Source organism: Carassius auratus, chromosome 22 (assembly GCF_003368295.1).
Source record: "Carassius auratus strain Wakin chromosome 22, ASM336829v1, whole genome shotgun sequence".
Lineage (NCBI taxonomy): Eukaryota > Metazoa > Chordata > Actinopteri > Cypriniformes > Cyprinidae > Carassius > Carassius auratus.
The window spans coordinates 23,692,388-23,711,134 of record NC_039264.1 but is presented as its reverse complement, the minus strand read 5'-3'; positions in this window follow the sequence as shown (position 1 = coordinate 23,711,134).

Genomic DNA, 18,747 nt, shown 5'->3' with positions numbered 1-18,747 from the left:
TAGTTACATTTTGAAAAAAAGGGGGAATACTTTCAGGATTACAATGGTTTCATTTAAAACTAAATAAATAAGTATTTTGGCATAATAACACTATATTAAGCGCAGCTTGATTAATGACTCACTCAAGTCACGTGTGCCACCCGCTGGCGCATGCGCAAATTGATTAATGACTCACTCAAGTCACGTGTGCAACCCGCTGGCGCATGCGCAAATAACAGCTGTCTACAATCTCCTCAGACGCAGATTGAATCACTGTTGCAAAAACGCTTCATTTCATGGAAATTCCTATGGAGTGAGTTTTGGTTCTTTATTACATGCGAGAAAATAAAAGATCTGAGAGAGAAAAAAAAGTTTGAGAGAAAAAGTTATCACACTGATAGCAAAAAAACATTTCATGAGAGAAAAAAGAATATTTGAGAGAAAAAGTTTTCATGCCAATAGCAAAAAATAATAATATTTGAGACTAAAAAAAGTAATAAAGAACCAAAACTCACTCCATAAATTCCGCTGCTATTTTGATTAAATGAAGAAATTGCAAACAACGTTGAACAGTGCAAACTGTGTCTTACAGCAAAGAAAACACTTTGTTCATTGAAGGATTCGACATCCAACCTAAAGAAGCACTTGCACTTTTAAAAATTAGTTTTATATTTACAAAGATAAAAAATAATAATATTTGTATTCTCTATTTTCCTTTTGAAGAAACATTTTCAATTGTCTAAAAATTGTTCTTATATTTTCATTGAAAAAAAAAATTAATTTGTATTCTATATTTTCCTGTTAAAGAAACATTTTCCATTGTCAAAAAATTGTGTTCTTATTATATTTGCTTGGGGAAAAAAATGAATTTGTATTCTCTATTTTCCTGTTGAAGAAACATTTCCTTAAAATTCTTTCTTATTATATTTTCTCCAAAATAAAACAAAATAATCTGTAATACCAATACCATGCACTAGATGTCTGTATAGTCCTTTACATATATATTAATTCAGGGCTGTGAAAATCATAATTAATAAATGTTGTTTTTAAAAAATAATATTTGACCTTGAAGTAATCCAGAAGTAATCCAAAAGTAATTACTAGGGCCGGGACTCGATTAAAAAAATTAATCTAATTAATTAGAGGCTTTGTAATTAATTAATCGAAATTAATCGCATTTTAATCTCATATAAATATTTGACCTGAGAACAGTGAGAAGTAATTTTTTTTCACATGGATTTATAGTATTAGAAAACATCTCTCTGTTGCTTCAGAGGCCAAACATACTAAGTCCAACTCTCAATAACCTTGGCCAAAACAATAAAGAGTTCAACATAAACTGTTGCACCAACAAAATAATACATAGTTCAACATAAAGTGTAAAGTCCACGCTAGCTGCTATATGTTTTGCGTTGAGGTGATACTTGAGGCTCGTAGATGTGCTGTGGTGATATGCGAACGCTAGTTGGTGCTCCAGTATAATCGGTCTGGCGACACTCATCCAGTGAGAAACGTTCCGCGGTGCAAAAATAAGTTATTAAAAATGCGGCAATTTTTTTTCTGTAATTAATTAATCTTAGTTAACGCGTTATTTTTTGTGTAATTAATTAATCTCAATTAACGCGTTAAAGTCCCGGCCCTAGTAATTACGTTACTGAATACTTTTTTTATGAAGTAATTAGTAACTGTAACGGAATACATTTTAAAAGTAACCCTCCCAAACCTGTTAGGGACCGAGGCAGTGGAGTGCTTCGGTACTGGCATGATGGTGGAGGTTTTGAAGCTAGTGGGGACAGTTGTTTGGGCCAGCGGCAAATTGGCACAGTTCAGGGTGGTTTGTAGTCTGTGATAGTTTGTATGCCTTACCACATATGCCGGGGGTCTGAAGAATTAAAGTGTTCTTCTATTTATGTGCGGGTTTGGCCTGGCTGATACTTTTCCTCAGGTTGGCTCTGATTGAGCTGTAAGCCTCCTGGTCTCCAGACCTGAAGACTGCATCTCTTTCTCTTCTGATTTGGGAAAAAAAAATTTGTTTGTTTGTTTGTGTGTGTGTGTGTGTGTAGTCATTCTGCCCACACATCTTTTGATGTGCTGCAAGACAAAGTTGGTGTAAGTGTCAATGTTCTGAGAGTTTGTGGTGGCCTGGGCAGCAAACTCTCTACAGTCTGTGTGCTGGAATTGATGCTGAAGAGTGGAGTCAGCACATTCCTGCCAGATTTTAGCAGTTCTTATTGTAGGTTTCACATCTGATTACCGGGGTATACTCGAGGAGCAGGAACAAAGAGAGGTGGTCAGACTGACCCAGGTTGGGGAGGGATGTGACTTCGTTGACATCAGTCACATTGGTATATACGTGGTCCAATGTTTTATGTCCCCTTTTTATGCAGGAGATATTTTGGTGAAATTTAGGGAGAACAGATCTTAAGAAAGTGTGAAAGTGACGTTACATTTAGCCAAGTATGGTGACTAGGGATGGGTATCGTTAAGGTTTTAACGGTATTACTACTCTTACCGATACTGCTTAACGGTCCGGTACTTTAACGGTATTCTTATCGGTACTTTGTGTTGTGTTACTTTGTGTTGTGTCAGGCAGTCGAAAACTTTGCATTTCTCCGTCTGCACATAATGCACTTTTGAAAGATGCTTTGACAGATTGCTTGTGTTTCCGCCCTTACATGCAAAAATTTTGTTGCATTTATGACAACCAGCATTATCTGCATCAACTCTAGTGAAGTATAACCACACTTTGGAACGTTTTGCTGTCTCCGCCATCGTCACTCTTTGTATTAAAAATTTCAGCAATGGATAAATGGATTTGCAGCACTAAAAACTGCTTGCAGTAGCACTGCTACTAAATTAATTTAAAATTCCACATACAGCTATCAGATGTTCTTTCATCTTGGCTGAGCTTTCAACGTTGTTACTAAAAAAGGTGAGGAAGTTACATGACCTGCGGTGCGCTTGCGGAATTCTGAAAAGTTAAGATGTTTTTAACTCGATGTGTTGTAGATGCGCCTGGAAAAAAAACGAGCTCGCCGCACCGCGTGCGCGTCACGACTGGATCGCTTCCATTATGAGTGCGCATACCGCGCGCCTACAACGAACTTGAGCGCATGATATGTGAACGGCCCCTTATGCGTGTGCATGCGCCGCGCTCGTTCTTGTTGTGTGTGTGTGCCTGAAAGACAGCCTCCGCGGAGCGCATGATAGATCTCGCAGATCTCACAGACAAACGTCTTAATATGATCGCACATTAGAAATGCTTGGTGAGATAAAATTTGCACGATAACATTATTAAGCAAAAATACATAGCACACTAATTTTTTCCCCTCCAGTACCGAAAGCAGAACCGAGACCGTCAGATCTTACTGATACTACGGTCTTTCATAATTTAGCCCCAGGGCCAGTTTAATACTGGGTTTCGGTACCCATCCCTAATGGTGACCCATACTCAGAATTCGTGCTCTGCATTTAACCCATCCAAAATGCACACACACAGAGCAGTGAACACACACACACACACACATTGTGAACACACACCCAGAGCAGTGGGCAGCCATTTATGCTGCGGAGCCCGGGGAGCAGTTGGGGGTTCGGTGCCTTGCTGAAGGGCACCTAAGTTGTGGTATTGAGGGTTGAGAGAGAACTGTACATGCACTTAAAGTGCAGTGATTAAAGTCCCCAGCAACAATAAAGGCAATTAATTACTGAAAAAGGAAGACCTACCACCTATATTTGATGAAATCAATTAAAGGTGATATACACTATGTAGGATTAACACTGAGTGATTGAGCTAGGTATTGCAGTCCAAATATTGGAGAGGGGTTTTTTTTCACCCAGCCCCTCCTCCTCAGACTTGAAGCACTGATATAAGTAAAAAAAAATAAAGCAATATATTATTCTGATTATATATTAATATGATTATTTATTTTATTGGCATATCTAAGAGCTATCTGTATAAATCATAAAACACTATGACAAGGTAACGTTTACCTTATATATATTTATTTATTACATGTTATATGGAGTGGCATTTTCTATAATGTCTAAATTCTAAATCAAAATACATTTCTGATATGACATAATATATAATTGGCATTAAATAAACAATATAAATCACAAAGAAAGAAACAGCTTGGCGCGCTTTTTCTAAGCGTCCGTTTCTATAGTGACTAGTCGATTCGTCGCTCTGTTGAGAATTTAGATTAGATTAGATTCAACTTTATTGTCACTGCACATGTAGGTACAAGGCAACGAAATGCAGTTAGCATCTAACCAGAAGTGCAATAAGCAGTAAGTACAGAATAAAGGTCTATAATATGTACAGTAACTATACAGGTAAGTATTATGGACATAATTTACAGATATTAAATACTATAAGCACGATATACAGATAGGTGTACTATGAACATACTATACAGATGGGCTATGTAAAAGTGTATGTACACTATAGGCAGAACTATGAACATAATTTACAGTATTGCAATGGACAGTAAAGTGCATAGAAAATATAACAATGTGCAAATGGATTATACAGTGTTCCTGGATGAACAGAGAGTAGTGCAAGTAATAACAAGTTACTGTTTTTTTGCTTGTTGTGAATAAATAAATAAATCAGTCACAGTGTTGAAGAGGGGGAGGAGTCTATGTGTGTGGTGTGGGGGGTGTTGAGGGGTGTCAGAGGGCAGAGTTCAGCAAGGAGACAGCTTTAGGGAAAAAGCTGTTCCTGAATCTTGTGGTCCTTGTTCGGAGGCTCCTGAAACGCCTCCCGGAGGGAAGAAGGTTAAACAGTCCGTGGTCAGGGTGAGAGGAGTCCTTCAGAATGCTGCGAGCTCGACGTAGACAGCGTTTCCTCTGGATGTCCTTAAAAGCAGGAAGTGGTGTCCCTGTGATGCGCTGGGCAGTTTTCACCACCCTCTGCAGTGCCTTGCGGTCAGCCACTGAGCAGCTCCCATACCAGACTGTGATGCAACTGGTCAGGATGCTCTCGATCGCACACCGGTAGAAGTTCACCAGGATGGATGAAGACAGCTGGTTCTTCTTCAGTGTCCTGAGGAAGAAAAGGCGCTGGTGAGCCTTCTTGACCAGGCTGGAGGTGTTTGTGGCCCAGGACAGTTCCTCCGAGATGGTGGTTCCCAGGAACTTGAAGCTGGAGACACGTTCAACAGCCAGCCCGTTAATGTGGATGGGGTCATGCGTGTTTCCATTCTTCTTCCTGAAGTCCACAATGAGCTCCTTTGTCTTATTGGTGTTAAGGAGCAGGTTATTGTCAGCGCACCATGTGGCCAGGTGCTGTACCTCCTCCCTGTAGGCAGTCTCATCGTTGTCACTGATGAGGCCAATCACCGTGGTGTCATCTGCAAACTTAATGATGGAGTTGGATCCATGCACAGGCTTGCAGTCGTGGGTGTAAAGGGAGTAGAGGAATGGGCTCAGCACACAGCCCTGTGGTACGCCAGTATTAAGTGTGATGGTGGTGGAGTGGGTGTGACCTGACCGAACATGCTGAGGCCTGTTGGTCAGAAAGTCCATAATCCAGTTGCAGAGGGAGGTGTTGATGTCCAGGTCTCCAAGTTTTGTGGTCAGCTTGGAGGGAATGACGGTGTTAAATGCTGAACTGAAGTCAACAAACAACATCCTAACATACGTGTCTTTATTGTCCAGGTGTGTGAGTGCAGAGTGCAGCACTGTGCATACTGCATCCTCTGTGCTCCTATTTCTGCGGTAGGCAAATTGGTGTGGGTCCAGTGTGGGTGGGAGGCAGTCTTTGAGGTGTGCTAGGACCAGTCGCTCGAAGCACTTCATAATGATGGATGTGAGTGCTACGGGGCGATAGTCATTCAGGCACGTTGGGGAGGAGTGTTTCGGTACTGGCACAATGGATGTGGACTTAAAACATGTTGGCACAGTTGCTTGGGTGAGGGACAGGTTGAAAATGTCTGTGAAGACCCCTGCAAGCTGCTCTGCACATGCCCTAAGCACACGTCCAGGAATGCCATCCGGGCCAGCAGCCTTGCGTGCGTTGATCCGGCTCAATGCAGTGTGGACATCTGTGGGGGTGAGTTTGAGGGGTTGGTGGTCTGCTGAGGGTGAGATTTTGGTGGCCATCTCCTTGCTGTCGCTGTTGAAGCGAGCATAAAAGTCATTTAGCTCGTTAAGGAAGGAGACGTCCGTGACTGTTGGTGTGGAGTTGCTTAACTTGTAGTCACTGATGATCTGGATGCCCTGCCACATGCGTCGGGGGTCAGAGTTGGAAAAGTGTTCCTCTACCTTCAGCTTGTAGCAGTACTTGGCCTTTTTGATGCCCCTTTTCAGGTTAGCCCTGGATTTACTGTAGGCCTGAGCGTCATCTGACCTGAAGGCAGCGTTGCGGTCTTTCAGCAGAAGTCGAACCTCCTTGTTCATCCATGGCTTCTGATTAGGGTATGTTGTTATCTGTTTTTCTGTTGTTACACTGTCAATGGTGGAGTTGATGTGATCCAGTACAGAGGAGGTGTAGATATCAATGTCCGTGTGAGAGCCACAGGCAGCCTGTGAAGCAAACATACTCCAGTCAGTGTGTTGAAACCTGTCTTGAAGTAAAGAGTCTGCTCCAGTTGGCCACACTTTGATGGTCCTCATTGATGGCTTCACACGGTTAATGAGTGGTGAATACTTAGGGGTGAGAAACAAAGAAAGGTGATCAGACTGTCCGAGGTGGGGGAGGGGGCTCGCGATGTAAGCTCCATTGATGTTTGTATAAACATGATCCAAAGTTTTGTCTCCTCTGGTGTGGCAGGAAACATGCTGGTGAAATTTGGGGAGTACTGTTTTTAATTTGCAGTGATTAAAATCACCTGCGACAATAAAAGCAGCCTCTGGGTGAGCAGTCTGTTGTTTACTAATGGCTGCATGAAGTTCGTTCAAAGCAAGCTTGGCATTAGCATCCGGTGCAATATAGACTGCGGTTATTATGGTGGAAGTGAACTCCCGTGGCAGGTAAAAAGGTCTACATTTAACCATGAGAAACTCTAGGTTAGCTGAGCAGTGTCTCCCAACAATGACAGTGTTCGTACACCAAGCTTTGTTGACATAAATGCACAATCCACCACCTCTTGTCTTGCCGGAGTCATCTGCCATTCTATCTGCCCGGAGCGTGTAGCGTCCTGCTAGCTCAATAGCATTGTTGGGTACGTCGCTGTGTAGCCATGTTTCCGTGAAAACCATGACATTGCAGTCCATAAGTCTCTTACTGTGGGTGATGCGGAGTCGTAACTCATCCATTTTGTTCACCAGTGACCGCACATTAGCGAGGAAAATGCTGGGTAAAGAGAGCCGGAGCGGTGTTAGCTTTAGCTTGGCTCTTAGACCTCCGCGCTTCCCCTGCCTTTGTTTACGATCTCGACGCCGCCTGCGAGCACTTCCGCCCGGCCGGGTAGAGTGCGAAGCCTCGGTTGTTCTAGCGATCTCAGGGATGAGTCGAAGATTGGTGATAAAACTGCTGGTAAAGTCCTCACCGATATCCAAAAGCTCCTGTCGGGTGTATGATGTTAAAGCAAAGCTGTTCAGTACGAACAGACCCGAGATGAGCAGGAATAATACTGCAAAATTGCAAAAACTGGAGAGACGCTGAGCCTCGCGATGTGTTCGCGCCGCCATCTTGGTCATCAATGTGTTGAGTGTTAACCAGGAACATACTCTGAGTTCAATGAACTAACTCCCAGACGCGTTTTTGGAACAACATACCTCGAGTAAGCAAGGTTTGGGGTTAATCAACCGAGAGTTCAGGTTTTAGTTCAAGGTAAGTTAACCCTGCTTTCTGGAACACACCCCTGGGCATTCCGGCCCAGAACAAACATTTTCACAGGAGAATAACTAATTGTATCATGTTTTACAGATAAACAAGTATGTTAAGTTTCTGAAATATCTGAAAATATATTATAGTATTTTTAGGCTTTAGTAGAGTCAAAAACTTAGATACAGCACCTTTAACTGAAAAAGGAAAAGTAAGTGTTATGTTTTGGCAACAAAGCTGTACTTATTTACCAAATAATACTGCTCCAGAAGGAGCATTTAGTGAAGTAATGATCAAATTAAAAAAGCTAAGAATGGAAGCAAATCTAAAGTTAGGAGCATAGTTAGCTAAATTAGGAATGCTTTTAGGAATTGCAGTATTGATAATATAATCCCTTAAATACCATCTCTTTAACCTGGGGTACACATAACACACTAACATGCTTCTAATATCCAAATCCGTAAAAGGATTTTTAGGCTGCATTAATTAGGTAAACCGGAACCGGGAACACTTCCCATAACACCTGATGTACTTGCTACATCATTAGAAGGCATCTACGCTAATATTAGTCTGTTTCTCTCTTATTCCGAGGTCACCGTAGCCACCAGATCCAGTCTGTATCCAGACCAGGTGTTGGATCAGCACCTAGAAAGGACCTCTACATCCCCGAAAGACCCAGATACAGATCCCCTGTAAAGACCTGTCTCAGACGACCACCGGGACAAGACCACAGGAAACAGATGATTCTTCTGCACAATCTGACTTTGCTGCAGCCTGGAATTGAACTGCTGGTTTCGTCTGGTCAGAGGACAACTGACCGCCCAACTGAGCCTGGTTTCTCCCAAGGTTTTTTCTCCATTCTGTCACCGATGGAGTTTCGGTTCCTTGCCGCTGTCGCCTCTGGCTTGCTTAGTTGGGGTCACTTCATCTACAGCGATATCGTTGACTTGATTGCAAATAAAAACAGACACTATTTCAACTGAACAGAGATGACATCACTGAATTCAATGACAAACTGCCTTTAACTGTCATTTTGGATTATTGACACACTGTTTTCCTAATGAATGTTGTTCAGTTGCTTTGACGCAATCCTTTTTTGTTTAAAGCACTACATAAATAAAAGTGACTTGACTTAATATCATGCAAAATCTGACAGATAGCACTTTTTGCAATTGAATTAAGCAAAGAGATTTATTTTCTATTTTATCTGCCACCTGTTTTAATGGGAGGTAGCAAAATCTGACAGGGTAGCACAATTCATACTGCAATATTGCAGCCGGTTGCAACAAGTTACCACACTGAATAATTTCTATGGACATAATGCATCTGCAAATATTGGAGGAAACAGAATGAGCTCCTGCAAGAAAAGTGATCCAAGCTGCCCAAAATATGATAAATCTTTATTTCAAGCTTCAAGCTGATGCATTAATGTAAGGGTTTGCCTGTCAGGCACTTTTACGGATACTTGTGTGCATCCTCGGCACAAAATATACTTATCTGTAAATGTCACCTGACAGTCTGCTTTAAGTTGAAATCTTACCGAAAAAGCGCCGATGCCTAGGGCACGTGCATCAAACAGACAGAACACAGAGAGGGAGACAACATACAGTACAAAAACATTCATTGGGCTGAAATATGTGTTGTTTAACATTATATTTAGGTATAAAAGTCAACATGCAATGAGAGTAATTTATGAGAGTAGGAACTGTGAAGGGACAACAGCGTGTAATTGTCTGAATATAAATATCAGACACTTTTAGGGCAAAGCAGGAAAAAGACTACCTATGAAAACTATAACTGAAACAAGACAAGACAAGACTATGAAAACAGCTATCGCTAGGGGAGGGATATGTGCAAGCAATACTCTGCCAGATTTTAGCAGTTCTTATTGTAGGTTTCACATCTGATTACCGGGGTATACTCGAGGAGCAGGAACAAAGAGAGGTGGTCAGACTGACCCAGGTTGGGGAGGGATGTGACTTCGTTGACATCAGTCACATTGGTATATACGTGGTCCAATGTTTTATGTCCCCTTTTTATGCAGGAGATATTTTGGTGAAATTTAGGGAGAACAGATCTTAAGAAAGTGTGAAAGTGACGTTACATTTAGCCAAGTATGGTGACTAGGGATGGGTATCGTTAAGGTTTTAACGGTATTACTACTCTTACCGATACTGCTTAACGGTCCGGTACTTTAACGGTATTCTTATCGGTACTTTGTGTTGTGTTACTTTGTGTTGTGTCAGGCAGTCGAAAACTTTGCATTTCTCCGTCTGCACATAATGCACTTTTGAAAGATGCTTTGACAGATTGCTTGTGTTTCCGCCCTTACATGCAAAAATTTTGTTGCATTTATGACAACCAGCATTATCTGGATCAACTCTAGTGAAGTATAACCACACTTTGGAACGTTTTGCTGTCTCCGCCATCGTCCCTCTTTGTATTAAAAATTTCAGCAATGGATAAATGGATTTGCAGCACTAAAAACTGCTTGCAGTAGCACTGCTACTAAATTAATTTAAAATTCCACATACAGGTATCAGATGTTCTTTCATCTTGGCTGAGCTTTCAACGTTGTTACTAAAAAAGGTGAGGAAGTTACATGACCTGCGGTGCGCTTGCGGAATTCTGAAAAGTTAAGATGTTTTTAACTCGATGTGTTGTAGATGCGCCTGGAAAAAAAACGAGCTCGCCGCACCGCGTGCGCGTCACGACTGGATCGCTTCCATTATGAGTGCGCATACCGCGCGCCTACAACGAACTTGAGCGCATGATATGTGAACGGCCCCTTATGCGTGTGCATGCGCCGCGCTCGTTCTTGTTGTGTGTGTGTGCCTGAAAGACAGCCTCCGCGGAGCGCATGATAGATCTCGCAGATCTCACAGACAAACGTCTTAATATGATCGCACATTAGAAATGCTTGGTGAGATAAAATTTGCACGATAACATTATTAAGCAAAAATACATAGCACACTAATTTTTTCCCCTCCAGTACCGAAAGCAGAACCGAGACCGTCAGATCTTACTGATACTACGGTCTTTCATAATTTAGCCCCAGGGCCAGTTTAATACTGGGTTTCGGTACCCATCCCTAATGGTGACCCATACTCAGAATTCGTGCTCTGCATTTAACCCATCCAAAATGCACACACACAGAGCAGTGAACACACACACACACACACATTGTGAACACACACCCAGAGCAGTGGGCAGCCATTTATGCTGCGGAGCCCGGGGAGCAGTTGGGGGTTCGGTGCCTTGCTGAAGGGCACCTAAGTTGTGGTATTGAGGGTTGAGAGAGAACTGTACATGCACTTAAAGTGCAGTGATTAAAGTCCCCAGCAACAATAAAGGCAATTAATTACTGAAAAAGGAAGACCTACCACCTATATTTGATGAAATCAATTAAAGGTGATATACACTATGTAGGATTAACACTGAGTGATTGAGCTAGGTATTGCAGTCCAAATATTGGAGAGGGGTTTTTTTTCACCCAGCCCCTCCTCCTCAGACTTGAAGCACTGATATAAGTAAAAAAAAATAAAGCAATATATTATTCTGATTATATATTAATATGATTATTTATTTTATTGGCATATCTAAGAGCTATCTGTATAAATCATAAAACACTATGACAAGGTAACGTTTACCTTATATATATTTATTTATTACATGTTATATGGAGTGGCATTTTCTATAATGTCTAAATTCTAAATCAAAATACATTTCTGATATGACATAATATATAATTGGCATTAAATAAACAATATAAATCACAAAGAAAGAAACAGCTTGGCGCGCTTTTTCTAAGCGTCCGTTTCTATAGTGACTAGTCGATTCGTCGCTCTGTTGAGAATTTAGATTAGATTAGATTCAACTTTATTGTCACTGCACATGTAGGTACAAGGCAACGAAATGCAGTTAGCATCTAACCAGAAGTGCAATAAGCAGTAAGTACAGAATAAAGGTCTATAATATGTACAGTAACTATACAGGTAAGTATTATGGACATAATTTACAGATATTAAATACTATAAGCACGATATACAGATAGGTGTACTATGAACATACTATACAGATGGGCTATGTAAAAGTGTATGTACACTATAGGCAGAACTATGAACATAATTTACAGTATTGCAATGGACAGTAAAGTGCATAGAAAATATAACAATGTGCAAATGGATTATACAGTGTTCCTGGATGAACAGAGAGTAGTGCAAGTAATAACAAGTTACTGTTTTTTTGCTTGTTGTGAATAAATAAATAAATCAGTCACAGTGTTGAAGAGGGGGAGGAGTCTATGTGTGTGGTGTGGGGGGTGTTGAGGGGTGTCAGAGGGCAGAGTTCAGCAAGGAGACAGCTTTAGGGAAAAAGCTGTTCCTGAATCTTGTGGTCCTTGTTCGGAGGCTCCTGAAACGCCTCCCGGAGGGAAGAAGGTTAAACAGTCCGTGGTCAGGGTGAGAGGAGTCCTTCAGAATGCTGCGAGCTCGACGTAGACAGCGTTTCCTCTGGATGTCCTTAAAAGCAGGAAGTGGTGTCCCTGTGATGCGCTGGGCAGTTTTCACCACCCTCTGCAGTGCCTTGCGGTCAGCCACTGAGCAGCTCCCATACCAGACTGTGATGCAACTGGTCAGGATGCTCTCGATCGCACACCGGTAGAAGTTCACCAGGATGGATGAAGACAGCTGGTTCTTCTTCAGTGTCCTGAGGAAGAAAAGGCGCTGGTGAGCCTTCTTGACCAGGCTGGAGGTGTTTGTGGCCCAGGACAGTTCCTCCGAGATGGTGGTTCCCAGGAACTTGAAGCTGGAGACACGTTCAACAGCCAGCCCGTTAATGTGGATGGGGTCATGCGTGTTTCCATTCTTCTTCCTGAAGTCCACAATGAGCTCCTTTGTCTTATTGGTGTTAAGGAGCAGGTTATTGTCAGCGCACCATGTGGCCAGGTGCTGTACCTCCTCCCTGTAGGCAGTCTCATCGTTGTCACTGATGAGGCCAATCACCGTGGTGTCATCTGCAAACTTAATGATGGAGTTGGATCCATGCACAGGCTTGCAGTCGTGGGTGTAAAGGGAGTAGAGGAATGGGCTCAGCACACAGCCCTGTGGTACGCCAGTATTAAGTGTGATGGTGGTGGAGTGGGTGTGACCTGACCGAACATGCTGAGGCCTGTTGGTCAGAAAGTCCATAATCCAGTTGCAGAGGGAGGTGTTGATGTCCAGGTCTCCAAGTTTTGTGGTCAGCTTGGAGGGAATGACGGTGTTAAATGCTGAACTGAAGTCAACAAACAACATCCTAACATACGTGTTGTTATTGTCCAGGTGTGTGAGTGCAGAGTGCAGCACTGTGCATACTGCATCCTCTGTGCTCCTATTTCTGCGGTAGGCAAATTGGTGTGGGTCCAGTGTGGGTGGGAGGCAGTCTTTGAGGTGTGCTAGGACCAGTCGCTCGAAGCACTTCATAATGATGGATGTGAGTGCTACGGGGCGATAGTCATTCAGGCACGTTGGGGAGGAGTGTTTCGGTACTGGCACAATGGATGTGGACTTAAAACATGTTGGCACAGTTGCTTGGGTGAGGGACAGGTTGAAAATGTCTGTGAAGACCCCTGCAAGCTGCTCTGCACATGCCCTAAGCACACGTCCAGGAATGCCATCCGGGCCAGCAGCCTTGCGTGCGTTGATCCGGCTCAATGCAGTGTGGACATCTGTGGGGGTGAGTTTGAGGGGTTGGTGGTCTGCTGAGGGTGAGATTTTGGTGGCCATCTCCTTGCTGTCGCTGTTGAAGCGAGCATAAAAGTCATTTAGCTCGTTAAGGAAGGAGACGTCCGTGACTGTTGGTGTGGAGTTGCTTAACTTGTAGTCACTGATGATCTGGATGCCCTGCCACATGCGTCGGGGGTCAGAGTTGGAAAAGTGTTCCTCTACCTTCAGCTTGTAGCAGTACTTGGCCTTTTTGATGCCCCTTTTCAGGTTAGCCCTGGATTTACTGTAGGCCTGAGCGTCATCTGACCTGAAGGCAGCGTTGCGGTCTTTCAGCAGAAGTCGAACCTCCTTGTTCATCCATGGCTTCTGATTAGGGTATGTTGTTATCTGTTTTTCTGTTGTTACACTGTCAATGGTGGAGTTGATGTGATCCAGTACAGAGGAGGTGTAGATATCAATGTCCGTGTGAGAGCCACAGGCAGCCTGTGAAGCAAACATACTCCAGTCAGTGTGTTGAAACCTGTCTTGAAGTAAAGAGTCTGCTCCAGTTGGCCACACTTTGATGGTCCTCATTGATGGCTTCACACGGTTAATGAGTGGTGAATACTTAGGGGTGAGAAACAAAGAAAGGTGATCAGACTGTCCGAGGTGGGGGAGGGGGCTCGCGATGTAAGCTCCATTGATGTTTGTATAAACATGATCCAAAGTTTTGTCTCCTCTGGTGTGGCAGGAAACATGCTGGTGAAATTTGGGGAGTACTGTTTTTAATTTGCAGTGATTAAAATCACCTGCGACAATAAAAGCAGCCTCTGGGTGAGCAGTCTGTTGTTTACTAATGGCTGCATGAAGTTCGTTCAAAGCAAGCTTGGCATTAGCATCCGGTGCAATATAGACTGCGGTTATTATGGTGGAAGTGAACTCCCGTGGCAGGTAAAAAGGTCTACATTTAACCATGAGAAACTCTAGGTTAGCTGAGCAGTGTCTCCCAACAATGACAGTGTTCGTACACCAAGCTTTGTTGACATAAATGCACAATCCACCACCTCTTGTCTTGCCGGAGTCATCTGCCATTCTATCTGCCCGGAGCGTGTAGCGTCCTGCTAGCTCAATAGCATTGTTGGGTACGTCGCTGTGTAGCCATGTTTCCGTGAAAACCATGACATTGCAGTCCATAAGTCTCTTACTGTGGGTGATGCGGAGTCGTAACTCATCCATTTTGTTCACCAGTGACCGCACATTAGCGAGGAAAATGCTGGGTAAAGAGAGCCGGAGCGGTGTTAGCTTTAGCTTGGCTCTTAGACCTCCGCGCTTCCCCTGCCTTTGTTTACGATCTCGACGCCGCCTGCGAGCACTTCCGCCCGGCCGGGTAGAGTGCGAAGCCTCGGTTGTTCTAGCGATCTCAGGGATGAGTCGAAGATTGGTGATAAAACTGCTGGTAAAGTCCTCACCGATATCCAAAAGCTCCTGTCGGGTGTATGATGTTAAAGCAAAGCTGTTCAGTACGAACAGACCCGAGATGAGCAGGAATAATACTGCAAAATTGCAAAAACTGGAGAGACGCTGAGCCTCGCGATGTGTTCGCGCCGCCATCTTGGTCATCAATGTGTTGAGTGTTAACCAGGAACATACTCTGAGTTCAATGAACTAACTCCCAGACGCGTTTTTGGAACAACATACCTCGAGTAAGCAAGGTTTGGGGTTAATCAACCGAGAGTTCAGGTTTTAGTTCAAGGTAAGTTAACCCTGCTTTCTGGAACACACCCCTGGGCATTCCGGCCCAGAACAAACATTTTCACAGGAGAATAACTAATTGTATCATGTTTTACAGATAAACAAGTATGTTAAGTTTCTGAAATATCTGAAAATATATTATAGTATTTTTAGGCTTTAGTAGAGTCAAAAACTTAGATACAGCACCTTTAACTGAAAAAGGAAAAGTAAGTGTTATGTTTTGGCAACAAAGCTGTACTTATTTACCAAATAATACTGCTCCAGAAGGAGCATTTAGTGAAGTAATGATCAAATTAAAAAAGCTAAGAATGGAAGCAAATCTAAAGTTAGGAGCATAGTTAGCTAAATTAGGAATGCTTTTAGGAATTGCAGTATTGATAATATAATCCCTTAAATACCATCTCTTTAACCTGGGGTACACATAACACACTAACATGCTTCTAATATCCAAATCCGTAAAAGGATTTTTAGGCTGCATTAATTAGGTAAACCGGAACCGGGAACACTTCCCATAACACCTGATGTACTTGCTACATCATTAGAAGGCATCTACGCTAATATTAGTCTGTTTCTCTCTTATTCCGAGGTCACCGTAGCCACCAGATCCAGTCTGTATCCAGACCAGGTGTTGGATCAGCACCTAGAAAGGACCTCTACATCCCCGAAAGACCCAGATACAGATCCCCTGTAAAGACCTGTCTCAGACGACCACCGGGACAAGACCACAGGAAACAGATGATTCTTCTGCACAATCTGACTTTGCTGCAGCCTGGAATTGAACTGCTGGTTTCGTCTGGTCAGAGGACAACTGACCGCCCAACTGAGCCTGGTTTCTCCCAAGGTTTTTTCTCCATTCTGTCACCGATGGAGTTTCGGTTCCTTGCCGCTGTCGCCTCTGGCTTGCTTAGTTGGGGTCACTTCATCTACAGCGATATCGTTGACTTGATTGCAAATAAAAACAGACACTATTTCAACTGAACAGAGATGACATCACTGAATTCAATGACAAACTGCCTTTAACTGTCATTTTGGATTATTGACACACTGTTTTCCTAATGAATGTTGTTCAGTTGCTTTGACGCAATCCTTTTTTGTTTAAAGCACTACATAAATAAAAGTGACTTGACTTAATATCATGCAAAATCTGACAGATAGCACTTTTTGCAATTGAATTAAGCAAAGAGATTTATTTTCTATTTTATCTGCCACCTGTTTTAATGGGAGGTAGCAAAATCTGACAGGGTAGCACAATTCATACTGCAATATTGCAGCCGGTTGCAACAAGTTACCACACTGAATAATTTCTATGGACATAATGCATCTGCAAATATTGGAGGAAACAGAATGAGCTCCTGCAAGAAAAGTGATCCAAGCTGCCCAAAATATGATAAATCTTTATTTCAAGCTTCAAGCTGATGCATTAATGTAAGGGTTTGCCTGTCAGGCACTTTTACGGATACTTGTGTGCATCCTCGGCACAAAATATACTTATCTGTAAATGTCACCTGACAGTCTGCTTTAAGTTGAAATCTTACCGAAAAAGCGCCGATGCCTAGGGCACGTGCATCAAACAGACAGAACACAGAGAGGGAGACAACATACAGTACAAAAACATTCATTGGGCTGAAATATGTGTTGTTTAACATTATATTTAGGTATAAAAGTCAACATGCAATGAGAGTAATTTATGAGAGTAGGAACTGTGAAGGGACAACAGCGTGTAATTGTCTGAATATAAATATCAGACACTTTTAGGGCAAAGCAGGAAAAAGACTACCTATGAAAACTATAACTGAAACAAGACAAGACAAGACTATGAAAACAGCTATCGCTAGGGGAGGGATATGTGCAAGCAATACTCAGCAGTGTGTGAGGTGAAGTCAAATGCTTATAAAGCGTGCCTGATGATGTGCTGTTGTGTGATTGGTCTCAGGTGAATAGTGTGATTGTTATCAGGTGAATGTGATTGGTACAGTGGAGGATGGGAAATGTAGTCCAGGGTGTGCTGTGTAGTGTAAGAGTCTGTGTTGTGGAAGATGACCTCTGGTGGTGAATAAACGGAAGTTCAGTGACCAGATCTTGACAGCATCTATATATCTATCTATCTATATATATATATATATATATATATATATATATATATATATATATATATATATATATATTAGGGGTGTAACGGTTCACAAAATTCACGGTTCGGTTCGATACGATACACTGATGTCACGGTTCGGTTCGGTTCGGTTCGATACGTTTTAGATACAGCAAAATGTAAAAACATCTCAACTTTTCAGAATGCCGCAAGCGCACCGCGGGTCATGTGACAAGAACTAACCAATCAGCTTCATCCTTTCCCGTAACAACGTTGAGAGCTCAGCCAAGATGAAGGATCAGCTGATCATAGTTGTATATGGATTGCAATTTTGAAATGAATTTAGTAGCAGCGCTACTGCAAGCGATTTTAGAGCTGCAAATCCATTTATCCTTCGCTGAAATTTCCGCGTCTCATGGAGAGAGCACGTCATTGTTGCTTAGCAAAGACAGACGCCTCATGAGCGCTTCTGCCCAAGCGCTTTGGAAAGGAGGAGAAAGACGCGCTTAGCGTTTTCCATGCGTTTTTAGGCACGATATGTGAACGGCCCCTAAGGCGCTCGCTCACTCAGCACGCGCTGAAGGCTCGTTGCAAAATGTTGAATGCATTTAACAGACCAGAAATATAAGATCCTAAAATAACCAACAGGTCTGGTGTTTGGGTTGGATTCCCTGTAAGCTATAGTGTCTAAATGCTGCAGGGATAGTTTGCTGTGTGCATGTTTCTCCTTTTTTTCGTCTTTTCCCAGATAGTACTGACGCATATATCCCAGATATTCCCGCTGGTGTTTTTTTTTTTTTTTTTTTATTCCCGCTGGTGTACCCTGTCATGTTGCAGATGCGACATACCGTTGTTTTTTTATCCACCACTCTCTTGCCATCACCATTATAGCTTAAAGGATATCCAAAGTGCACCCAAACACCAGACCTGTTGGTTATTGGAGGATCTTCTCATTTCTAGTCTGTTAAACGCATTGGCTATTTTGCAACGAGCCTTCAGCGCGTACTGAGTGAGCGAGCGCCTGCTGAGTAGCCTAACATAAACATATAAGATGGTGTTTTTTTCTTCTTCGGGAGTGTCAGGGGCGTTGCCTGTTACGTTGTTTGGGTTATTGGGCTACCTTGTTGAACGCATATCATTATATTTCTTTCTCTCTCTTTTTTTTTTTTTTCCAAATATAATTAATTACTCCAACGAACCGTTCGGTATACATAATGCGTACCGCGTACCGAACCGAAAGCGTCGTACCGAACGGTTCAATACGAATACGCGTATCGTTACACCCCTAATATATATATATAACAAACTGGGTTAAGTTAATACATGTACAGTATCTGTAGATGGATGCGCATTCTGGCTTCCCAGACATTACAACTACAGTGATGAGATAAGAAAAAAAAACCTTGGACAAACTATATTCACTTTTGTTCAACTCGAATGCCGTATGCTGGACTATGAGCAGTCATAAT